The following is a 26,753-nucleotide window of genomic DNA, read 5'->3' as shown; positions in this document are numbered from 1 at the left end:
CATTTTTATGCTATTCCTATTTTACAGTAGTGTTCCGAGATCAGCAGCAATCCAGTTATCAGTCCACAGCGGTTCAATTTCACTGGAGATCAGCCCACCCCTGGTGATCGAAGTGCAGCTGTGTGGGCAGGTATACTGGTGGGTGTGCAGACTGAGCAGGCTGAGAGATCACAAAGCCCCCAGATGAATCCAAACTTAATAACTTTCTGTTGCACATCCTGTAAAAGGTTAAAAGACTTCACAGCTAACAAAGTACTATTGCTCGGGACTTAGAAATGCAATTGGCAGCTTGCGCACAGCAAGTTCCCACAAGCAAAATAAAATTAATCTGATCAATAGTTGAAGTGTAAAGGATAAATATTTCCCCAGACTCCAATTAGACCAGTTAGATTTCTAACTGAAGGCAACTTCAACATCGCAGAACTGTTCCTCCAACCATTAGACTGTTAGACCATGAGTCATGGGAGAAGAATTAAGCCATTTGGCCCTTTGACTGATCATGGTGATTTATTTTCCACCTCAACCCCATACTCTTGCCTTCACCCCATAACCTTTGACACGCTTACCAATCAGAATCAGAATCAGGTTTATTATCACTGACTTGTGTTGTGAAACTTGCTGTTTTGCAGCAAGGGTACAGTGCAATGCATAAAAAATTACTACAATAAGAAATACTTTAAAAATAAGTAGAGCGAAAACAGAAAAAAATGAGATAATGTTCCTGGGTTCATAATCAAGAATATATCAACCTCTACTTGAAATATACCCAATGACTCCACAGGAAACAAATTCCACAAATTCACCAACATTTGGCTGAAGGCATTCCACATCATCTCTGACCTATTCTGGGCCTGTGCCCACTAGTCCTAGACTTGTCCACTATTAGAAACATCCTCTCCATGTCAACCCTATTTAGACCAACACTGCATCCCACACTATCGTGCTTTCCGCCCCAATAACAGGTCAGTACTCTCTCAGCAATGACCCTTTCTCTCACTGGGAACTGCCTTGTAGTATCAGCATCAGCTTTAAGTCAAATTAAGTTCATGTAAATTTGCTATCCAAGAAGTATATTACAGGCTGAGAACCCACTATCTGAAATTCCTGATCTAAAACCTCCAAAACCTGAAATGTTTTCGATGTCACAAATGGAAAATTCCAGAAGGCTCTCCAAATGCCATGCAGGTTGCCTGCGCACCACAGACAGTTCTGAGAAATGACCTCACATACCTAAACTGAAGGTCTCAATGGTTTATTGAAAGAGTGGATTCATCAGCATCAGAGTGAACGTATGCTGCGTAATGGTACTGTGTACTGATCATGAAACAAGCCGAGATTGATCACGATAAACTAAAAAATGCAGGCAATTGTGAATTACATCAGCAGGCTGGTTGCAGAAACTTTTGAAACGACATGGCATTAAGTTTTTCAAGATTTGTGGTGATAAAGCATCCGCTGATCACAAAGCAGCAGAGAAATTCATTGAAGAGTTTGCCAAGATTGTTCCTGATAAACAACTGACATACTGATCGGCTGCATCAGCACGTAGGTGTGATAAGACTATGACTGCTTACTAGCAGCACATAAATTTGGAATCGGAAATGATGGCGATCCCAAGCTACCTCATTATGTATTCCAAAATCTGAAAAAAATCCCCAATCCAAAACAATTCCAGTCCTGGGTTGAATATGGGGCACTCAACCTGTACTATCTTGAGATTCATTTCCCTGCATGCATTTACAAGGTATTAAAGAAATACAAAATTATTTATGAAAAATTATGCATAACAAAGGCTGACAATCACTGTGCAAGAGAAGGCAACTTGTGCAAATAACAATTAAAACGATAAATAAATAATACTGAGAACATGAGTTGTAGAGGCCTTGAGAGTGAGTGTGTAGGGTGTGGAACCAGTTCAACGTTGAGGTTAAAAGTTATTCACGTTGGTTCAGAAGCCTGATGGTTGTAGGGTAATAACTGTTCATGAACCAGATGGTGTGGGACTTAAGGCTCCTGTACTTCATGACCAATGGCAGTAGAGCGCATGACCTGGACGGTGACCGTCCTTGATGATGGATGCTGCTTTCTTGAGGCAGTGCTCCTTGTAGCTGTGCTCAGTGGTGTGGAGGGCTTTGGCTGTGATGAACTCGGCTGCATCCACAATAGACCAGTCCAACTCATCACAGCTCAATAGATCAGAACACGTGCTACCTAACGAGCTGCACAGCTATTGAAGTAAGGAACTGGCAAACTTCAATAAAGAAATAAATAAATCAGAAACGTACTCAGAGAAAGACCATGTCAGCAAAATAAAGTCGCCCTTTCTTTGTGGAAGTGAAAGACTATAACCGGTGGTTGTACGCTTTGCCAAGATCTGTCACAAGTGAAGTGAAAGCCCAGATATATATAAAAAAATCTCCTTAATGAGGATGTGAAATGTCGAAGTGAATCGTGATGTGGTAAGGGTCCATGCAGGGGACATCCTTAATCTAGTTTCAAAGCATTGCTTGCTTGTTCTATTCGGGCAGGTACATGCTTGAGGAAATATTAAACATGATGCTAAGTAATAAATCAATACTCTTTATGTAACTCGTCACATTAGTAGACAATCACTAAATATCCAGGGCTGGAGTCCTGAAAGCCATACGACCATTGGCAGCAGTTCTTCATCAAAAGTGTTGCACAATTAACGTTCAGTTTTGCAAAGAATGTTGGTTAAAATTATAGTCCCTTTTCTCAGTGGATTTTGTTTTTACCTCTGCGGGTAGATGGGACAGCTTTACATCTTATCTGAGCAACTGCACATTTCACAATAAGTCACGCCTTTACATAACAACCTTGGGACATTCGAAAGTGCTTCACAGGCCCGGCAAAGACAAGTCATTGTTTTACTGAGGGAAATGCAAAAGGCAGCTTGGGCAGAGCCAGTGGCCAGAAGTATTGTGTAATAAAGGGCTAGGATGTGCTACCCATGAGCCAAAGCCATTGAAGTAAGGCTTCATCCCCCTTCATATCCCAATTCTGGGGGATGAACATTGACAGAACACTGTAGGATACTCTCTTTCTGCATTACCATAATGCCAGAAGGTTTTTTACATCTAGCAGAGAAAACAGCCTGACCACTGCTCAGCAATGGGACTCCCAGCAAGTCAGATCTGCCTTGGTAATGCACTGAAATAATGCGATGATCTGAAGTTCTGAAACGGTGCAGGAAATACAGAGACATGCCTATCACAGCTGCTCCTAGCTACCGTTTCAAGCCATTCACGAGTCACTCTGGTCAGCTGCTGGCTATCGGGCTGGTAATGAAATTCTAAAAGGGTCTCACACGTAACTCAATTGGCCTTGATCAAGTAAAGTTGGTTCTAATGGAGCATCAGCCAGGCATATCAGCTTACTATGGGGCAGCACAGTGGCGTGATGATTAGCACAATGTTTTACAGTACCTGCGACCCAGGTTCAATTCCCACCGTTGTCTGTAAGGAGTTTGTACCTTCTCTCTTTGACCACGTGGGTTACCTCCAGGTGCTCTGGTTTCCTCCTACATTCTGGTTGGTAAGTTAATTGGTAAATTGTCCAGTGATTAGGCTAGGGTTAAATCGGGTGGTACAGCTTGAAGGCTTTAAGGGCCTCTCCACATTGTTTCTCAATAAGTGACTAATAAATAATTAAATGCTATCAACTTTCCTTCTGAATATCAAAGTCTGGCAGAGGCTTGAATTTAATGGGAGACCATTAGAAAAAAACAACCAAAATGCCTTCGGAGGGGAAAGAATGCGGTAGAGCTGTGGGACTGATTTCTTTAACACTTAGTATAACACCAGCAATTGAAGGGTTAAAAGGATACCAGCGTAGCCTCTGTCATTCTATGCTTCAGAAACCTGAGGCTACCAGCAAACCTATCACCTATCATCACAGCACTAGCTGACCAACACTGGCCCTTGTTTAAGCAATGCCTCCATTTTGAAATTCTCACATTGCTTTCAAATTCCATCCTGGCTTTGACCTTCATAATCAACTCAACTTCGGCAAACTTCTCATTCCGCTATGTCCATTGAGAACCTCTGAATTTCATCACTCCAACACAGATAGCCTTGTCTGCAGCTGGAAGGACTAAAAACTCTGGAAATTCCACTCTAAATCTTCGCACTCCTCATCACTCCCTCTCCTTTGCTGTGCTCCATAAGGGCATCAGCCTTCATATCACCTGCAGTGAAATGCTGTTTAACAATGCTCATTTGAAATGCTTCAGGGTATTTTGCAATGTTAAAGGCCATACAGTTGTCAAGATTTCTTGTGAAAACATTTGCCACAGTTGCTAATTATTCACTGAAGACTCAAGTTGATATAGGCTTGAGAGAAAACACAAAAATCTTGATAGCCTCATCCCTGATGCAAATGTACATTTGACAAGTCTTATTGACTGTGGTAGTGGACAATAACAAAATTCACGTTTACATGATGCGCTGCCACAAGAAAGCAGTATTCATTATCAAGGACCCCCGCTACCCAGGCAATGTGTGTCTAAGCAGTTCATCTTGTGTTTTACATCGCAGACGTGATTCTTCACCGCCACTGAACATATCTACAAGGAGTGCTGCCGTAGGAAAGCAGTGTGCATTATTAAGGACCCCCACCAACCTGGCCACGCTCTCTTCTTGCTGCTGCCATTGGGAAGGAGGTAGCAGAGCCTTAGGTCCCAAACCATCAGGTTCAGGAACAGTTATTGCCCTATAACTATCAGGCTCCTGAACCAGAGAATTGATGTAAATTGGGGATTGGTATTGACATGGAGTGTTTGGGCCAAAGAGCCTATTTCCATGCTGCATTTCTTTATGACTGAATCTATGACTCTATAACAACGCAGTATGAATGTGATTATCTCCACGTGTTCCTGTCCGGATCAAGCTTTGGCTTTTCAACATGTTTCACAGCAGAAGATACCAAAGTCAAGTCAAAGTCAATGCAAATTTATTATTGAAGTAATCCTGCCCCACACTGAGAAATGCATCGTACATCAACACTGGCTTCAAGTCAGGGTTAAGTCAAGTTTATTATTGAAGTGCGTATATGCCACCGTATAATACCTTTAGAAAGATTTTCTTGCAGACATTTACAGGGAGGGGTTGACACCTTTTCTGTTGCTTGTGTGTTGGGGGGAGGATGGGGGATTTGGGGTTTTAATATTTCTGTCATTCATTCTTTGGGGCTTTTCTTCTGTTTTATGGATGTCTGTGAAGAGTAAGAATTTCAAGTTGTATACTGTACACATTCGCTAATATTAAATTGAACTACTTGAACTATTTGGACCATTTTGAAAGTAAAAAAAATACGATAGCATTTATGAAATAATACACATAAACAAAGATTGCCAAACAGCCAATGTGCAAAAGAAGACAAATTGTGCAAATGAAATATATAATACTGAGAACATGAATTGCAGTCATTGAAGCTGAGTCTATAGATTGCAGGATCAGTTCAGAGTTGTGGTGAGTGAAGTTATCCCTGCTGGTTCAGGAGCTTGATGGTTGTAGGGTCATAACTTTCTTAAACCTGGTGGTGCGGGACCTAAGGCTCCTGTGCCTCCTGTACCTCCTGCCCAATGGTATTCACGACAAGAGAACGTGGCCTGGATGGTGGGGGTCCTTAATGATGGATGCTGCTTTCCTACGGCAGCACTCCTTGTAGATGTGTTCAGTGGTCGTAAAGAATCATGTCTGCAATGTAAAACATGAGTTGAACTCATGAGTTGACACACATTCATACTTCTCCTTGGGGAATGAGGGCTTGCTCACTGAAGTAATTAACTTTTACTTGAAGAATTTTATCGCAGTAAAATTTCCATGCCACATTCTTTCTGGTAAAACCTAAAATCAATGTCCCACCTGGACTCACAGATGACATAAAGATCCCATGGGGCTATTCAAAGAAGAGAAGGGGATTTCTTTCTGGCTTGGGCCAAATTTAGTCTTCAATCAACAGCGATGAAAATAGATCAGAATCGATATCAGAATCAGATTCACTATCACTGACATAAGTCATGAAACTTGTTGTTTTGAGACTGCAGTATACTGTAATAGACAAAGCTCTATAATTACGTTAAGAAATATTATGTGTAAATAAATACATAAATAACTAAACTTCATTAGGTACGTTCTATACCCGCTACAGTCACTACTGAGTCTAGTTTGCGGTCTTCTGCTGCGCATCCACTTCAAGGTCCATGTGTTGTGCATTCAGAGATGCTTGTCTGCACACTCTGTTGTAACATGTGGTTATATGAGTTACTGTCACCTTCCCATTAGCCCTGAATCGGTCTAGCCAGTCTCTTCTGTCCCCTCTCAAGGCAATTTCACCCACAGAACTGCAACTTGTTGGATGCTTTGTTTTCATTGCTTTTGCACCACTCTTGAGACTGTTGGTCATGAAAATCCTAGGAAATCAGCAGTTTCTGAGATACTCAAACCACCCTATCTGCCACCAACATAGTCAAAGTCACTTAGATCACATTTCTTCCTCGTTCTCATGGTTTGCCTGAAAAACTGAACTTCTTGACCAGGTATGCAGCTTTTAATCATTGAGTTGCTGCCACATGATTGGCTGATTAGGCATTTGCATGTGTACAGGTGTACCTAATCAAGTGGCTGCTGAGTGCATGTGACATCATATACTACCTTGAGATTCACAGGAAAATAAAGAAATACAATAGCATTTATGAAAATCTATAAACACCAAAGAGTGACAAATAACCATTGTGCAGAAAAAAACTAATCCTGCAAATAATGAGAAAAGTAAATGAATAATACTAAGAACATGAGTTGTAAGGTCTTTGAAAATGAGTCTGTAAGTTCAGTATTGAAGGGAGTAAAATCATCGATGCTGATCCAGGATCTGAACGGTTGTTGGGTAATAACTGTTCCTCAGCCTGGTACGTGAGATCTCAGGCTCCTGTACATGCTGCCTAGTGGCAGGAGGAAGAAGAGATCATGGCCCAGATGATGGGGGCCTTAATGTTCATCACATGGAGTTATATATAGGCCAGGCTGGATAAGGAGGATAGACCTCCTCCCCTGAAGGACAGAATAGACTATGCAACAGCCCAGAAAAATCATGTACAGTATTTCCGGACGTCTGCTACAGTTTCATTAAGTTATGTGGATTTAAAGGGACATCCTCGTATTCTGAGGCTGCCCTCTGCTCCGGGACTCTCCTTATAGGAAACATCATTTCCATGTTCACTCTTTCCAGCGAGTAGCCTTTTGAAGCCATATGACACAGTGAAAATACCCCACCCAGCCCCTGTTCAAATCAGTCCATAATGAATAATTTGTATGGGCCTTCATCCCCTACTAGAGCTGCTGACCCACAGCTCCAGTAACATGGGTTCAATCCCAGACTCTGGTGCCGTCTGCACTTTCTCCCTATGGCAGAGTCCCTGGGGAGCTCTGGTTTCCTCCCACAATCCAAGGACATTTGGCTTGGAAGGTTCATAACCCACTGTGTTGCCTTTAATGTGTGCGTGACTGGTAGAATCTCGGGGGGAGTTAGAGGAAATATTAGGAGAAGAAAAGGAATATTAGTGTAAATGGAGTGGGTAAGCCAAAGAGCCTGTTTACATGCAATATAATTTTTATAAGAGAAAGGAAGAGACACACACACACACATGCTAAGGACAATGATGCTTCCCAAGCAATAGCCAAGCCACCATTCCTTCAAGATTGTTTAAGATTCAAGATGGTTTCTTTCTTTTTCCAATATTTTTGTTGTTTCATACACACAAATACAGAATTCACAAGGATACTTATTGTAAATCAAAATAAGATAGCACAAAATGCACTGTATATAAATCACACTGATACAATCTCGGTGTCCTATATTGATAATCAATCAAATAAAACAAATTGAATGATGAAATACAATAGTATGCTTAACTATATTATTAAAAAAGTCTACACCCCCTACCAAGACAAAGCTGATTGGTAAGAAAAAAGAGAAAAATAAGGGTACTTTACCATATAGTGTTTTATAATAATAGCCCAGATCTATATTTTAATAACAATTCAAAGATTTTTAAAATAGTTCAGAAAGGGTTAGGGTTATTTCAAAGTTAAAGTCAAAGTTAAGTTTATTATCAGAATACATTTATGTCACCACATACCACCCTGAGATTTTTTTTCTGCAGGCATACTCAGCAAATCTGCAGAACAATAACTGTAGACAATGGACTACAAACTGTGTCAATGCAGATATAAATAAACAGCAATAAATAATGAGTATGAACATGATAAAAGAGACATGAAATAAGCCCCTTTTGTTCAAGAGCTTAAATGGTTGAGGGGTTATAACTGTCCTTGAACGTGGTGGTGCAAGTCCTGAGGCACCTGTACCTTCTAGCTGATGGCAGCTGCAAGAGAAGAGCACGGCCTGGGTGCTACAGTCTTTGATGCTGGATGCTGCTTTTCTATGGTGACAGTGTTTTACAATAATTTTGAGTAAACAGCTGTAAAGGAGAATGAAATAGTTGTTACGATACAACACAAATAAACACAATAAGATAAAGAGCATGGCAGGAAACATAATAAATATAAATACATAAGGTAGCTTATAGAGATAGATTAATTGTATATATCTTATATAATCTGTGTGACCAGCACAGGTTTGTTGAGCTGAAGAGTTTTTTTTTCTGCACTGTGTGACTATGGCATACAGGAACATATCCAGCTTTTTGTATTCACTTGCTAGCTATCAAATCCCACTCTGGGAAAATTGCGCACACATATCCGGGCTGTCAGAGAAAGCTAAGGAAATGCTTATCTCCTTTTTAGAACGTGAATATTGACTAGTGCTTTACCTGAACCAGTTTTGTGGGTTGTTGCTCTCACGAAGCTGGGAGTTGCAGAATCACTTTATAGCTGTTAGTCACGGTTACAGCAGGGAACAAGGATGCAGAGTTAGCAGTTATGGATCCTGTCAAAGGACACATGTATTAACAGTTAGAGTGATTAACTGGTTCCTTGACTGACACCACAAATGTGTCCTTGAGCCACAGACAAAGCAGTGATCAGGTTTTATGAAAAGGCTCAGCAGAAAATAGGTTTTGATTTCAATTTATTTTTATTTCAGAAAGTTAAACTAGCTAAAACAAACTAACCTAAGTTTTTATGGTGAAGGGTCTTAGCCCAAAACGCTGACCATTTATTCCCATACGTAGATGCTGCCTGACCCGCTGAGCACCTCTAGTACACTGTGTGTATTGCTCTAGATTTCCAGCATTTGCAGTACCTCTTGTGTCTACAACCCATATTTTTAGTCAACTTTATCAGATTTTTCAAGTAACTTTTCAAACCCTCTACAAAGTAGAAACAGATTTGTAGAAATGACTCACTCACATGAAGTGGAGAGAGAATTAGGAGAAAGCAGTCTATGGGTAGAACACTTCACCCACAATTCAGTTGAAGTCATAGATTGTATGCAGAGCTCCCATTGAGGCCTCTACCACATTGGTGAGACCCAATGCAGAATGGGAACTCTTTTGTTGGGCCACTTCACTTTCCCCACTGCTAAAGGCCAGATCTCCCAGCGGCTACCCACTTAACTTTGATGTCCCATTCCCATTCTGACGTGTCTTTCCATGGCCTCTGCTGCCGTAGTGAGACCAGACTCAGGTTGGAGGAGCAACACTTCATACTTCATCTGGCAAGCCTCTGACCTGATGGCATGATCGTTGATTTCTCTAACTTGCGGTAATTTCTCTAACCTCTCCCCTCGCTTTTTCCGTTCCCCATTCTGGTTACCCTCTCAGCCCTTTTCTTTTCCCCTCTTCCTTCCATGGTCCACTGTCCTCTCATTTTCATCTCCTCCTTCAGCCCTTTACCTCTTCCACCTACCCCCTCTTAACTTCTCACATCATCCCCCACCCACACCTTCCTCCTCACCTGGTCTCACCTATCACCTACCAGTTTGTACTCCTTCCCCTCCGCCCGACCGTCTCATTCTGGCTTGTGTCCATTTCCTTTCCCGATGAGGGATCTCAGCCAGAAAAGTTGAATGTTTATTTCCTGCCTGACTTCTGAGTTCTCCAGGATCTTGTGTGTGTTGCTCAAGATAACCAGCAACTGCAGAATCTCATGTGTTTATAGAACCATAGAGTCATGGAACATCTTTGGCTCGTGTAGTCCATGCCAAACCATTATTTTGCCTAGTCCCATCAACCTTTGGCCAGACCATAGTCCTTTACATCCCATCCCATCCATGTACTTATCCAAATTTCTCTTAAATGTTGAAATCTTATCACTCTGTCAGTGAAGTTCCCCCTTATGTTTCCCTTAACCATTTCTCCTTTCACCTTAACCCATGACCTCTAGTCCTAGACTCACCCAACTTCAGCAGGAAAAGTCTCCTTTCATATAACTTATCAATACCCCTCATAATCTTGTATACCTCTATCAAATCACCCCTCATTCTCTTACACGCCAGGGAATAAAGTCCTGACCTATTCAGCCTTTCCCTATACCTCAAGTCCCAGGAACACCTTGTAAATTTTCTCTGTTTATGACGTGATCCTTTTTACACTGACAACAGTCATTCACAATACAAGTCAAACACATCCGCAGAATATTGCCTGTTAAAAGGTGTGTGTACAAATCAGTATCAGTAACCCTCGACAAGCCTTCAGACGAGATAGTCCCCTGTGCTAAATATCAGCTGTGGCACAATCTACTTAGTATGACATGAACTGTCTGGGTGACATGCAAACAGAAACTGCTCTCTGTATCACGCTGCTTGTAATAATAGTAACCCAATACCAATACTAATTATTGTATCACTCTGAATGCAATAACAGTAACCCAGTACCAATACTAATTACTGCTTCTCACTCCCATGTAGTTAGAAGAACAAATCCATCTCCATATCTATAGTGGTGGCACTCTGAAGCAAGTACTAGAGGTGCTACTTCCAGAAATTTGGCTTTGATCCTGACCTCAGGAATTGTCTGAGTGGAGTCTACACGTTCTCTGCGTGACTGTGTGCAATTTCACTGGGCACTTGAATTTCATAAATGATAGACATGGAATAGTGCCACCCCCTCCCCAATAGTAACAGAGACACTGAGGAACAGATTGAGAGGCAGATTTTGGCAAGGGGCAAAAATAACAGGGTTCTTGTCATGGGTGACTTCAACTTCCCTAATACTGATTGGAACCTTCTTAGTGCAAAAAGGTTTAGATGGGGTGAAATTTGTTAGGTGTGCTTGGGAAGGAATTGGACACAATATGGATATAAGCCAAGTGGGTGAGAGGCCATACTGAATGTGGTGCTAGACAATGAACCAGGTCAGGTGTCAGTTCTCTCAGAGGGTGAGACCACAATGCCCTGACCTTTACCATAGCCTTGGACAGGATAGGAGTAGAAGGCATGGGAAAGTGTTTAATTGGGGGAGGAGGAATTACAATGCCATTAGGCAGGAATTTGGGAGCATAAATTGGGTCCAGATGTTCTCAGGAACATGCACAATGAAATGAGAAGATTGCTTATGGAGAAGTTACATAGAGTTCCGGATAGGTTTCCGCACTGAGAGAGGGAAAGGATGGCAGGGTGAAGAAACCATGGTTGAGGGGAGATGTGAATCACCTTATCAAGATGAAGAAAGAGGCTTACTTAAGGTTTAGGAAGCAAGGATCAGATATGTATTCACCAGTGAGATGGAAGCAGACATTTGTGAGGTCAGTATAAAACAGGCTGATATACTGGAACATGTCGACCTTAAGAAAGAGGATGTGCTGAACAGATAAGACCACAGGCAGTATTAGATATACGCCAGGTTGCTATGGGAACGGAGAGAAGAGATTGCTGTCTCTTTGGCACTGGCCACAGGAGTAGTACCAGGTGATTGGAGGATGGCAGATATTATTCATTTGTTCAAGAAAGGGAGTAGGGATAAGCCTGAGAATTATAAACCTGGGAATCTTACATCAGCAGTGGGCAAATTATTGGTGAAGAATCTTAGAGACAAGATTTATAAGTAATTGGAGAAGCATAATCTGATTAGGGATGGTCATCATCACTTTGTGAGGGGCATCTCATGCCTTATGAATTTAATTGAATTTTTCAAGGATGTGACAAGGCACATTGATGAAGGTAGAGCAGAAAGTGTGGTATATATGGATTCTAGTAAGGGATTTAATAAGGTTCCCCATGGTAGGCTCTTCTATAACATCAGAGCCATGGGATCCAGAATTGACTTGCCCATGGATCGGTTGTAGGTGAAGCATATTTCCTGCTCTTTGTGATTTTTATAAACGACTTTGATGAGGAAGTGGAAGGGTGGGTTAGTAAGTCTGCAGATGACATGAAGGTTGGTGAAGCAATGGATAGTGTCGAAGTTTGTTGTAAATTACAATGGGACGTCGAGAGGATGCAGAACAGGGCTGCGAAGTGGCAGACGGAGTTCAGCTCAGAGAAGTGTGAAGTGATTCACTTTTGGAAGTCGAATATGAAGGCAGAATACAGGGTTACTGTCAGGATTCTTAGCTGTGTGAAGGATTAAAGGGACCTTAAGGTTCACGCACAGATTGACAGAGTACTTAAGAAAGCATATTGTGTGTTAGCCTTCATTAGTCGGGGGACTGTGCTTGAGCCATGAGGTAATGTTGCAGCTCTATAAAAGCCTGGTTAGATCTCACTTGGAATATTGTGTTCACTTCTGTTCTCCACATTATAAGAAGGATACAGAAGCTTCAGCGAGTTTGCAGAGGAGACTTACTGGGATGCTGTCTGGATTAGAGAGCATGTGATATGAGGACAGGTTCTCTATGGAGTAAAGGAACATGAGAGGCGACTTGATAGAGGTGGACCAGATGATTAATCAAGTGGTTAGCCAGAGACTTTTTCTCATGGTGGAAAAGGTTAATATGAGGGGGCATAATTTTAAAGAGGTTGGAGGAAAATATAGGGGGGATGTCAGAGATACGTTTTCTACAAAGAGTGTGGTGGCTGCATGGAAAGCCCTGGTAGGGGATAGTAGAGGCAGATACATTCAGGGCATATAAGAAACTCTTAAATAGACAGTAGTATAGGTAGTATTTTGGAAACAAGTCTTGGTTTGGTTTTGAAAAATAACTCTGGGATTTGTATTTCTCCTTCTCAGGAAGTCCCTTGGCAGTGAGGATGGCTCATTTGCTGAGGTGACCAATGAGGTCAACGTCAGCATTGCTGACTTTTCCCAGAATGGAGCAAGTGGTACTGATGGAGCCGGCAATGGGGTGGTCACGACTTCTGAGTGACGCTGATGCATGCCTTCAGGGATCGCAGTATCATCCTCAGTGCTCTCCACTTCGAATGGTAACGGGGCCAGGGATTTTCAGGACTGTATTTGAACAAGGCAACTTTGAAAAACACCCTTCAATCTGCCTGCTTGAAAATGACAAAGCTTGGAATAGTCTGTTTACAAACACCATGTGTTAAAGCCCTCTGGTTGCCATTTTTGGCCCAGTATTGAAGCTCATTTAGTTGAAGCAGGTTGACACCTCAACTAAGCTAGCAGAGAGTGGAAAAGTGAGACAAAGGTAAAGTACAATAATTAGCCAACACACCAAAATACCTTGTCAACACACCTGCCCTTTTCAATTACCTCACACCTTGCATTTATATGGCACCAAACACTCCATGTGAGACTAATCACAGAAAAGCTGAGAGGCAGACAAAGGAAGTTGTCAAGCAGGTGGTTAATGGGAGAGTGCCATTATTACCACCACATCAGTGCATCTTGCCTCCCCACCTATTTTTATTTCTGCAAAGCTGGCTTCTGCACATTCACTTACCTCAAAGTCATTGATAAATTGACCCTCCTAATGGTTAATTAAAAAAAATTGTTTAGTAGCCAAACTTCCATTCATGCCAATTGTTACCTTGCTTGTGAGGCAACTGGTTCAATGTCTTCTGCTTTGTTAGGTGCATCTGTATTCCTGCTATTAATGCAAATATCTTGTCAGCCAATCATGCGGCAGCAATATAAAAGCACGCAAACATGGTCAAGTCAGAGCATCAGAATGGGGGAAGAAATTGTACTGTGCAGAAGTCTTGGCACATACAATATATACAGCAAGGGTGCCCAAGAGCTTTGCACAGAACTGTAGTAACTTTCCGTATTGTGCTGTACTGCTGCTGCAAAAATAGGACAAATTTCGTGACATTTGTGAGTGATGATAAACCTGATTCTGATATGGGTCGGTATTGCAAACTGAGAGTGAGAAGGAGGGCTGGGAAAGGGCAGCCATGGCTGTAGAAAGGGAAGGGAGGGAGGAGAGAGCCCGAAGCGCCAGATAGACATTTCATAATGATCAATAAACCAATTGTTTGGAATCAAATGACCTTGCCTGGTATCTCAGGGTCGGGTGTGTCTGCACCCATGCCACCCACTTCCTCAGCACTCCTCTGCCAACTGCCCCACACCCCTCCTGTGGGACTCCACCCTCGCCATTCCTAACATCCTTTGCTCCTACCAGATTTACAAACTCACCCTCTGCTCCGTGTTGACAAATACAGTACTATGCAAAGGTCTTAGACTCCTTAGCTAAATGTATGTACTTAAGACTTTTGCACCGTACTGTAGCTCCATTAAATCCCCCTTCAGTACCCTTGCCTACCCAGTCTTGTCTCATAACTAAGGTATTATCTTCCAATCTATGTGCTGGTGAAACTCCAACAACACAACCCTCCCACCCTAGTCATTCTCTCTTCTCCCTTCTCCAATTCGGCAGTAGATAGAATAGTCTGACAGCAATGCACAGCACCAGCTCTTTTCCACTGAGGCTGGGTGAGACTAGAACTAGAGGTCTTAGGTTAAGGGTGAATGGTGAAATATTTAAGGTGAACCCAAGGAAGGGAGGTAGAAGGGTTTGTTTTGCTGTTCCTGTTCTGTTGCTTGTTGTGTTCTGTTTTGCTGTGTTCTGCAGTGTCCTGAAAAACCTTGTGGGCATGCGACATTGGCATTGGAATGCATGACAATGCCAGGTTGCCAGCAGGTGGTAAGAGTGGGCTGCCTCATCTCCACCCCTCTGACTCTCAATACAGGAGCCCATCAGGGCTGTGTACTAAGTCCCCTCCTTTACTCTGTTATATACCCCTGGGGATAATTTTTTCCATGGACTTTCACTTTAAAACGCTGAGAGAATGAGTCTGACTTTGGACACTGTTGGATTTCAACTGATTACAAAATTGCTTGGTTACTATGGTGAGAGAGGTGGAATTATTTAATGGACAATTGATTGTTTAAGGTTTCTTGTGGCTTGTTTTGATAAGCAAGGTCAGATGATCCTCTCACAGAGACACATGCTCAGAGTAAAGATGGATTCGATCAATGAAAGACACCAGTGAGTCAGTCACTGGTTTAAACTTTCAGTAGCCCAAAGGGATGAGTTGAGATCAATCCAGAGTATTGATAAAGTGACTCTAAAGTTACTGCAACTAGGAGAAGTTTGCAGAGAGGAGAGCAGCAGAGAAGAAGGTTTGAAACAGAAGAAACCTAGTGACAAAGAGATCACTGTTTGGGCTCTCTCTCCAAGTAGCCCGCGAGGGTGAGTTTGATTCCAGTCGGATACGAAAGTGTGTTTGTCACAGAGTTAATCCACAGGAGTGGGTTCTCTGGTGAGGGGAAAACCTTTGTGAGCACCATGTGTGTGTTTACCCTTTTGTCTGGGTGTGGGAATTCACTGAAGAAGGGCACCCCTGTGGCAAATCACTGTTGGAGTTATTTCGTATGTCGTGGAACTGGGTAAGTGTCTATCACGTTGCGTGTGATTGGGGTAAACTTGTGGAATCTACCGGTGTATCGACACTTGCCTGGGGGGTGGTTCCCTTGAAGATGGTCCCCTTTGTGATAAGCTACTGTTGGTGATAATCAATTCGTGTGAGGATTCGGAGGACAACAGGAAGATCAACGACCTCATTTGTTTGGTTTACAGATATCCCTCTCCCACTTCAGATTCCATGGACTGAACTGAACAGAACTTTCTTACATACCATCGTAAGACTGCATCACTTACCACCTAAGCCTGAAGAAGTCTGGGGATTTATATATTTACACCTATATATGTATAACACCATTAACTCTTGATTTACCTGGTTTAAGTTACTATATTTTGGTAGTTACTAATAAAATAGTGTTTTGTTAACAGCAAAACCAGACCCAGGTGTGTTCTATTGCTGCTGAAACATTTTAGTGTAGGGTGCACGTAAGAGGTACTTTCCCCAGGGTTCCGTAACAACTCCTTGTATACCCATGACCGTGTCACCACCCACAGCTCTAAATTTGTTGATGATACTACACTTATTGGCCTAATCTCAAATAACGAGGTGGTCTACAGGGAAGAAGTCATCTCCCTGACTCAGTGGTGTCAAGAAAGCAACCTCTCCTTCAATGTCACAAAAACCAAGGAGCTGGTTGTGGATTACAGGAGAATTGGAGACAGGCTAACCCCTATTGACACCAATGGATCTAGAGTTGAGAGAGTAAACAGCTTTAAGTTTCTCGACATTCACATCACTGAGGACCTCACATATACACACTAGCTGTGTGGTGAAAAGGCACAACAGTATGGTGTGGGCCCCCAAATCCTTAGAATTTTCTACAGGGGCACAATTGAGAGCATCCTGACTGGCTGCATCACTGCCTGGTACGGGAACTGCACCGCCCTTTATCGCAGGACTCTGCAGAGAGTGGTGTGGACAGCCCAGCACATCTGTAGATGTGAAATTCTCATGATTCAGGATATTTACAAAGACAGGTGTGGAAAAAGGGCCCGAAGGATCACTGGCCTGAGTCATCCCAACCACAATCTATTCGAGCTGCTACAATCCTGGAAACGGTACCACAGCATAAAGGTCAGGACCAATAGGTTCTGGGACAGCTTCTTCCACCAGGCCATCAGACTGATGAACTCACGCTGATTTGAGTGTATTCTATGTTATATTGACTGTTCTACTTATTATTGTAACCCCCTGGGTCGCCTCAGGCTCGCTCAGCTTAGAGCATTGCGTCCTCTCTCTCGACCCCCTCGCGCCGATCTGTCCAAAAGCCCGTCAACAAAAGCTTACAGACTCAGAAGAAAGAACATTAATCCCCATTTGGTTTACAAAGGAATACCATTCTCGGTATCAGTAAATTAGCATTCCTGCTAGTTAACAAAAAGAAACCCTTTCCCAACAGTAACAAAGAAAAAAGAAGAAACCCCCTTTACACTCTCCCTCCACCAAATAAGTCATGTCCTCATGACTACTAAATAACTCGCCACCTTTCCTGCCAACACACCGTAACCCAAGCACAAACAGTGACATCTCCTCCCCACACAGTAACCCTCACGCCCTGTTCCTCAGGCGCTACTTAGGCCAACTATCTGGGAGTTCCCTAACCCTTCTGAGGCCTCCGTACCCCCTCACCTAAACCCTTCAGGCTCGGACACAACTGGGGATACCTTGGGCCCACTACCAACTCCTCTCTCAACCTCTCACTCATGCCCCACACTGCACACAGCTAATCCTCCCCGCTACACCTGACTCAATGGGAGAAGGACCAAAGGTCTCTTCCTCAATCGAGGGAAAGTCAGCAAAAGGCAGCATGTACCACACATCCAGCACATCATCCATCGAATCTGTATTCTTCCTCATTCCTGTGATCGGTAGCTGCTGTTTGATCTTCTCCAAACGGAAACACGTGGCCTGCACTGCTCCCGCAGTCTCTTCAGCCTCCTGTCCAGTATTCACTGCACTTCTCTCCAGCTTTTTCTTCCTCATGACTTCTTCCAGATCAACTTTCAGGTTTTGCACTTCATTTGAACTGTCGATGGTCATCTTCAGGTTCCCTTCAAGCTTCCGCTTCTCTCTGCTGAGATTCGTCTGTAATTTCTTCACCTCCGCAAACTCCCCTCTCCGGGTTCTCAGTTTGCTATTACCCTCAGTCAGACAACTTTCTTCATTCTCTCCAACTTGTAAGTCTTCCGAATGGTTCCAGATCACTTTCTCCAGTCTCTCCGTCTTCATTTCAAACTTGATTCCGTAGAGACAGTCACTCACGAGCTGCGACCTTCGCCAGCCCTGGCACGTGTCCCGAAAACACTTTAACTTGGTAGTTCTCAGCTGCTCCTGCAACGACCTCACTTCATATTCTCCTGAGGCAAATCCAAACACCAAGAGATCATCCACATACACCAAAACTCCAAACGCCTCCACATCCCCTATGGTCTTCCACCTGCCCCGCAGGAAGGTTGCAAGGGCTCCAGATATGCCCTTTGGCATCTTTTCGGACCCGAAGACTCCTAGGGAATTTATAACAGCCGTCTTCTCCTTGTCGGCCCCACTCATCGGGATCTGGCAACATCCACTCCTCCGATCCAGCACCTTAAACCACATCACACCACTCAGACAGGCCATCGCCTCTTCGGCCCTCAGGGCCATATTCTGGTCACTGTCAGTGCGCCTCTTCAACGCAATACAATCCACATACACGCTGCCTACGCCTTCCACGGCTTCAGGGGCCAGTCGCCGCAACCTCTCTCTCTCCGAGGTGTCTTCAGCAGTCAACTCCGCTCCCTCGTGGTATTTCGCAGCATCCACTAAGATGGTCTCACCCTCAGATACTTCCCCCAGGCCGTACCACCACTGGCTCTTGTTTGAATTCGGTATCAGCCCAATGCTGCTACACACGTCCGCACAAGCAGCTCGAAACCCTGGGTGCATCGACAATGTCTCCAAACAGCGCTCACCCACCTCCTCCGGGCAGGCCCCCAAGCGCACCAACAGGATATTGGTTCTCTCTAGAACAGAAACGCTGCCCGTCTCAACAGGGTCCGGACACATCAGCATTAACGATTCCTGAACCTCAGTCTCCTCCACATTTGCCTCTAAGAACTCCATTTTCACTGACCAACAACCGTCGTCTGGATAATCACCGGCACTGGTACCCCGAATCTCCAGTGTCCTCAATGTTGTCAAGGGTAAATGCTTCCAATAACGGTTATGAAACAAACTGTACAGCAACTTAACTGGCGCCCCGGTGCCGAGGATGGCTTTAACTTGATTTCCATCCATCCGTAACAACACCTGTGCGCATGGCTCCTCTAAGCCTTCAGGAATAGAGTCTGCTCCTTTCGGGAGTTCCTTGGTACATTGCTGGGAACGTGCTCCCCCAGAGACCCCAAGCCGTTCCCCCACTGGGCCTCCTCCAAGTTTCCCGACACCTCTCGAATCAACGGAACAACTGATCCCCTTGACAGATCCCCTTTGCACCACAAGCAATTTATCTGCCCCCCTAGGCAAAAAGGGATACCCTAAAAACTTCCCACCAATCTCCTGCCACGGATATGATAAGCCCCCCAGCTGCGGCATTTGACTTCCAGTCAAACCACACGCATTTTCCCACACTGTCCCAGAACTGGCAGCGGTCACTTCGAGGTAATTGCGCCCGACAGTTCTAACAAAGTCACCAGCCCGTCCCTGTCGCTTTTCCTCAGCCAAGCACTGCCACTCACCCAACAACTGAGGGGTCCGCTCCGCCCACGCTTCCGCCCCTTTAGGGCTGGACATTATTCCAATAACCGGGCGGAGCTCACCACTGCTGAAACATCCCAACCTGTCACTCCTCACTCTCCAAGCAGTACGAGCAACCCATGGTCCCACCACCATTTCGTCAGCACTAGTCGGAACTCGAACAACGACCTCGAGGCTACCAACAGCAGCCACCCCACTCAGCATACATGCAGCGATAACCAGCAATCACACACCCACAAAGGCACACCAGCTCTTCGCCGCAGACACAATTTAAAGAGGGTGATCACACAGCTTCCACAGAAATCAACCCCGGACGAACACCCCACAATGTAACCCCCTGGGTCGCCTCAGGCTCGCTCAGCTTAGAGCATTGCGTCCTCTCTCTCGACCCCCTTGTGCCGATCTGCCCAAAAGCCCGTCAACAAAAGCTTACAGACTCAGAAGAAAGAACATTAATCCCCATTTGGTTTACAAAGGAACACCATTCTCGGTATCAGTAAATTAGCATTCCTGCTAGTTAACAAAAAGAAACCCTTTCCCAACAGTAACAAAGAAAAAAGAAGAAACCCCCTTTACATTATAAATTACTATGATTGCACATTGCACTTTTAGACAGAGACATAACCTAAAGATTTTTACTCCTCATGTATGTAAAGGATGTAAGAAATAGTCAATTCAATGCTACTGGGCAGGCCCCCAAAGCACATCCATAGGTTAAGGCAAACGACTCATTTCACTGCATGTTTCAACGTCCATGAGATAAATGAATGAATCTGAATTTAGAGCATCAGCAAGCCTACATATGAAACCAACAGCTGTGCTTTTGGGCAGATGTCAAGGAGCAGTATGCTGATGAGATACAGCAGGGCTGGCACATGACGTACACCAGAGGTTACAGTGCAGGTAGGAGAAACCATTACTGGTTATTCTCCGACTCCAGTTTGGATACATAAATCAACACCAAGTGAATGTGCCCTCAACTAAATGGATGCTGTTGAGAGACGTTAGGGAAAGAGGATTAATATCAAAGGTCTTGGACAGAAAAGGTAGAAGGAGGAAAGATCACTCAATTTCGTCATGTCGCAAAAGATGTCCTTAATGACTCCAATAAAATGAGCAAAAGCTCAGCAGATTGTGAAGAATCGAAATTATGGATGCATGAATTAAGATCATAAGACATGGGGGCAGAAGTACGCCATTCAGCCCATTAAGTAAGTTCTGCAATTCTGATGATCAGAATTGAATGGGTTTGAAAGATGTCGGATCAAAGTTCAGAGTAAATTTGTTATCAAAGTACATTTATGTCAACATATACTACCTTGAAATTCATTTTCAAAGTTCAAAGTTCAATTTATTATCGCAGTGGTTGTATTTGGCATCAGTCTGTCTCAAAGAGCAAAGGGTGTTGATGATCATCATCACAAGCCTGGGCTGAAGGTATAGAGATCTTGAGATGCCCAGTCGTTAAAGTCCCCCTCTCGGCCTCACCAGTGTAGTCCAAATGAAAGCTTATGAAGCAATACATTTGGCACCAGTTTGGCTGCAGGTTCAGTGACGTCCAGCCGCCTTGGGGGCTTCACTCCGGTTTTGCTGTCTGGGTTTACCCCCATAGCCTTTGTCTCTCCCGAGGCTGCCCATAGCTGGGAATCTGGTTCACGAACACCAGGGTGAGTTCACCCACTGGTGGGCCTGCGTGCAAAGTGTGCAGGGGACAGACCTCCTTCCTGTCCTCAAGCTGAGCCCGAAAGGAGTTCAGTTTCTGTGTGTCGCCAGTGGGGAGGCATTACGTCAGGCGTGCTGTTGGAGAGGATATGTACAGTCAGGGAGAGTCTTATACCTTCTGACAAGACTGATAGACCACGGTGGAAGCTGAAAGCGAGAGTGACAAGCACTACTTGCTACACTCACTGGGGCCAACTTACTTTCTTGCAGGCATTGACAAAGAAATGCAATAGAATCAATGAAGAACTACCACTGACAAACAACCAGTGTGCAAGATAAGACAAATTGTGCAAATACAAAAAATACAAATAATTGTAATAATTAAGTAAATAAATAAAACTGAGAACATAAGTTGAGGAGACATTGAAAGTGAGTCCAAAAGTTCAAGATTCAAGATAGTTTAATGTCACTTCCAGTGCATAAATGTAAAGGAGAATGAAATAATTGTTACTGTGGATCCAATGAGGCACCAAAGAAAAACACAATAAATATAAATACACAAGATAGCTGATATACATAGATTCTTTGCATGTCCATAAAGTGATGCTAGACGAAGGACTGTCTGTATATAAAGTGACTGACAAGAAAGCAGTGGTGGTGGGAGGTGTAGAGTGGACTTGACAATGTGATTTCTCAGGTGTTGGGCCAGGCAGGCATATGTAACCAAAGCGTACAGCAATGGGCTCAATGCCCGGCTCAGCAGGGCAGCCTTGTTGAGGATAATGGGGAGGGAGTAGCAGTTGTACATCCTGACTGTCTGAAGTCTTTTTGTTAAGGAGTCCAACACCCAGTTGTACAGTGGTGTATTTGGACCACTTGTGTAATCAGTTCGGTGTTGAGGTGAGCAATGCTATCCGTGTTGGTTCAGGAGCCTATTGGTTGAAGAATAATTACTGTTCCTGAACCTAGTTTGTGCAGAACTTAAGGCTCTGGTCTTCTCATCTTTGGACTCACTGGAGAAATTTGATCGCTTTGTTTTGAATAATTGACTTAGATTCAATTGATTGTATTCCAGCTCATTGTAATCACTTCCATTTTAAAATAAACTATGAAAGCTTGAATTGTGGATCTTATTCCTCAGGAGATGGCTCGTTAGTGCAATTTAGCTGCAGCAGGAATGGTTTACAGTCAATCAGTTTAGAAAGTAAGATGATTCTGAGACTCAAAAGTACTGATTGGCTAAATTCTTCCTAAGAGAGGGAAAACAGAGTGAGCCACAAATACAGAGAGCAAAATACAGAGAGGCTTTAACAATGCCTTAAACTGTGACAGAGCACATGAGCAGGAAAATGGCATGTCTCAAATAAATTGGAAGCATCTCTGCTTCTGGGGAGGCTGAAACATTTATACGTTCCTTACAGAACTCATTAATACAAGCTTGCTTAGCTTTTATTTGTTAAAAGCAAGAGGATTTCCACCAGTCTGCTGTCTGGAAGTCCCCTGAAGAAAGAGTCCAGTCCCTTGTGCATAAGGACTCCAAGTGCAAAACAACTTGTATTGAATCACCATTTCTCTTGAGAAAAGTTAATAAGTTACCAGAAGATTAAAAATGGAAATTTGGGGTGTAGATTCTGCGCACTAACCCATCACAAAACTGAAGAAGTATTGAGAAGCTCTGTCCACTTCTGCTTTTTACTGGTAGATGTGAATTGTTGGAGAAATCCACTGGTCTTCCTCGAAATGCTACTGTACAAATTAAAAGGGAAGACATGGTCATACCCCAGGAAAGCACCTCCATCAATGCAAGAGTCTCTCAATATTGCACAAAGTTCATGCTCTGGAATGAGTCTTGAGTCCACAGTCTTCAGACGCACAGCTGAGACTGCTGCCTATTTAGAAATGATGTATCTGTTCTCGAGGGGTCTGGTCAATTTACAAAACTAGAATTTTTTTGACTGTAAGGGTCATTAGGACTAGGGCTTAATCTGTCTTGCTCAAACTTAAAACTTGTCATTTTGCAGAATCGCAGCACCACTGAGTTCTATTCAGGTCTGAGAAGCCCGCCAGATATTTCACCAGCATTTTGTGTGTGTTGCTTGAATTTCCAGCATCTGCAGATTTCCTCGTGATTGAGATATTTCTCCTCTTCAGCTTAAGCCTTCAGTTACATTGTTGCCTGGATATGTTAAGTATCTGTTCTCTCTTGGCTTGTTATTTCCCATTCTGGCTTGTAATTTTGTAGCTTATTATTAAAGTCATCACCCACTGTTAAGCTGTCTCTATTACTCTGCATTTGGGTCAAACCTCCTCAACACTTCCTGACAGGGTGGATGAAATAGTGATTCACCCAGGAGAGTTTCCCTGAAACGAGTCTATGATCCGGAAGTGGCAGAAACCATTGGCTATCTGTTGGTCACTCTCAACCAAGTCTCCATTTCATTACAGCGCCAGTCAGCCTCCTCTGTCGGAGCCATGGATTCCAGTTCCCATGGATCACCAACACAATGCCACAACGTCCTATACCAGCGAGTATTGCACTTCAAGCTGCTGACATTCCTCTGCTTTACAGACCGAGCCCAGATTGCTTTTGTCTTCTCTCACTTGCTGGGCAAGTTCTGACCTGTGCCACCACTAACTGGGACAGAAAACTGCCATTTGCAATAAACCTGTGTGGATTGGTGATAATATCTCCTCCTCGCTGATGATCAACATTGGTGGACCTCAGGGGTGTGTGCTTAGCCCACTGCTCTACTCTCTATATACCCATGACAGTGTGGCTAAGCATAGCTTAAGTACCATCTATAAATTTCCTGATGATACAACCATTGTTGGTAGAATCTCAGATGGAGATGGGGGGTGTACAGGAGTGAGATATGCCAACTGGTGGAGTGGTGTCGCAGCAACAACCTTGCACTCAACGTCAGTAAGACAAAAGAGCTGATTGTGGACTTCAGGAAGGGGAAGACGAAGGAACACTTACCAATCCTCATAGAGGGATCCAAAATGGAGAGAGTGAGCAGCTTCAAGTTCCTGGGTGTCAAGATCTCTGAGGATCTAACCTGGTCCCAACATATTGATGCAGTTATAAAGAAGGCAAGACAGTAGCTATACTTCATTAGGAGTTTGAAAAGATTTTTTATAAGAACATAGGAACATAAGAAATAGGAGAAGGAGGAGGCCATCTGGCCCATCAAGCCTGCTCTGCCATTCAATAAGATCATGGCTGACCTGTCCGTAAACTCAGTTCCATCTACCTGCCTTTTCCCCCATAACCCTTAATTCCCTTACTATGTAAAAGCCTGTCTAACTGTATCTTAAATATACATATTTAGTGAAGAGGCTTCAACTGCTTCCCTGGGCAGAGAATTCCACAGATTCACTCTGTGGAATTCACTCTGGGAAAAACAGTTTCTCCTGATCTCTGTCCTAAATCTTCTCCCCTGAATCTTGAGGCAATGTCCCCTAGTTCTAATCTCACCTACTAGTGGAAACAACTTTCCTACTTCTATCTTATCCATCCCTTTCAAAATTTTGTATGTTTCTATAAGATCCCCTCTCATTCTTCTGAACTCCAGAGAGTATATTATTATTATTGTTATTATGTCAACAAATACAGTCAAAAACTTCTATAGTTGTACCGTGGAGAGCATTCTGACAGGCTGAATCACTGTATGGTAAAGGGGAGCTACTGCACAGGACTGAAAGAAGCTGCAGAGGGTTGTAAATTTAGTTGGCTCCATCTTGGTTACTAGCCTACACAGTACCCAGGAGATATTCAAGGAGCGGTGTCATAGAAAGGCAGGGTCCATTATTAAGGACCTCCAGAACCCTTTTCTCACTGTGACTATCAGGTAGGAGGTACAGAAGCTTGAAGGCACACACTCAGCGATTCGGAACAGCTTCTTCCCCACTACTATCCGATTCCTAAATTCCTAAATTGTCGTTGAACCCTTGGACACTAGCTCGCTTTTTTAAATGTATAATATTTCTGTTTTTTTGCATGATTTTTATTCTAATATACATATACTATAATTGATTTACTTACTTCTTCTTATTATTGTTATTTTATTTTGTGTTTTTTTCTTCTATATTATGCACTGCATTGAACTGCTGCTGCGAAGTTAACAAATTTCATGACACATGCCGATGATTCTGATTCTGAAATGAGCTATTCACTGCTGAGATGTGACGGGCTTTCCCCCATCTAGCAGTAGAAGAGTGGCAGTCGGTTGGATGCTTTGGCTGCATCAAGGCACACACTCGGTGCTGGATTATCTGAGGAATTCAGGATCCTAGCAGCAGAGTACAGCTGGAATGCGGAAGAGCTGCTGGCCCATTACCAGCATGACACCTTTGAGTGCTTGAAAGATGAGCTCTAGAGGATCGGAGTTGGGGACACTGATGATTCTTTGTCTTTTTATAGATACTATAAACAGCCCATTTCCCCCCCCTTTTTTCTTTTTTTTCTTTATTAGTTAGTGATTAGTTTGTTAGATTAGTTTTTCTTGGGCTAATAATATTTCTTTTTCTCTTTTCTGTTTTTTTCAACATGATATACCTAGTTTTTTTTGTTTCATTTATATGATATTTGTATCATTCATGATTTGGGAAGACTTAACTATATTGTAATTACTGCTTGTGTATCCTTTTATGTTCATTTTAATTTTGTAATTTTGTAATCCCAATAACTATGTATTAATCTTATCATGTTGATATTAATAGGAAGATTGAAAAAGCAAAGAAGGATGAGCTGTATTCCCAGGATAGCCCTGAAAGCTTCGTCACTCTGGTCTTCTGTATTCACAAGATCACAAGACACAAGAGCAGAAGTAGGCCATTCAGCCCATCGAGTCTGCTCCGCCACTCCACCATGAGCTGAACTATTCTCCCATTTAGTTCCAATTTCCGGCTTTTTCCCCATATCCCTTGATACCCTGACTTATTAGATACCTATCAATCTCCTCCTTAGACACCCTCAATGATCAGGCCTCCACAGCTGTATGTGGCAACGAATTCCAGAAACCCATGACCCTCTGGCTAAAAAAATTTCTCCTCATCTCTGTTTTAAATGGGGGCCCTCTAATTCTAAGACTGTGGCCCATTGTCCTGGTCTCTCCCACCAAGGGAAACAGCCTTTCCACATCTACTCTGTCCAACCCTTTCAACATTCAAAGTGTTTCTATATCATTCTTCTATACTCTAATGAATACAGTCCAAGAGCCGACAAACGCTTCTCATATGTTAGTCCCTGCTTTCCAGGAATCATCCTCGTAAATCTTCTCTAAACATCAGTACATCCCTTCTAAGACGGGGGCCCAAAACTGCACACAGTATTCCATATGAGGTCTCACCAGTGCCCCACAGAGCCTCATCAACACCTCCTTACTCTTATACACTATTTCTCTTGAAATGAATGCCAATGTAGCATTCGCTTTCCTTACTGCCGATTCAACCTGGTGGTTAACCTTTAGGGTATCCTGCACGAGGACCCCTAAGTCCCTTTGCACTTCCGATTTTTGAATGTTCTCCCCATCTAAATAATAACCTGC

At 43.3% G+C, this 26,753-nt stretch overlaps 1 long non-coding RNA gene across 1 annotated transcript in view; it reads right to left on the bottom strand.

Moving 5' to 3' along the window:
• Positions 1–7,741: 7,741 nt before the first annotated feature.
• LOC132406421 (uncharacterized) overlaps positions 7,742–26,753 on the bottom strand; it is a 143,645-nt gene continuing 124,633 nt past the window's right edge. The window contains exons 3-4 of the long non-coding RNA XR_009516162.1: positions 8,852–8,967; positions 7,742–8,500 (exon numbers count right to left, since the gene is read on the bottom strand). This is a non-coding gene — a long non-coding RNA (uncharacterized LOC132406421). The remainder of the gene's footprint in view (positions 8,501–8,851; positions 8,968–26,753) is intronic.

This window comes from Hypanus sabinus, chromosome 16 (assembly GCF_030144855.1).
Source record: "Hypanus sabinus isolate sHypSab1 chromosome 16, sHypSab1.hap1, whole genome shotgun sequence".
In the NCBI taxonomy this organism is placed as follows: Eukaryota; Metazoa; Chordata; class Chondrichthyes; order Myliobatiformes; family Dasyatidae; genus Hypanus; species Hypanus sabinus.
The sequence above is the reverse complement of the archived record's forward strand: the minus strand, read 5'-3'. Positions and strand labels throughout refer to the sequence as shown.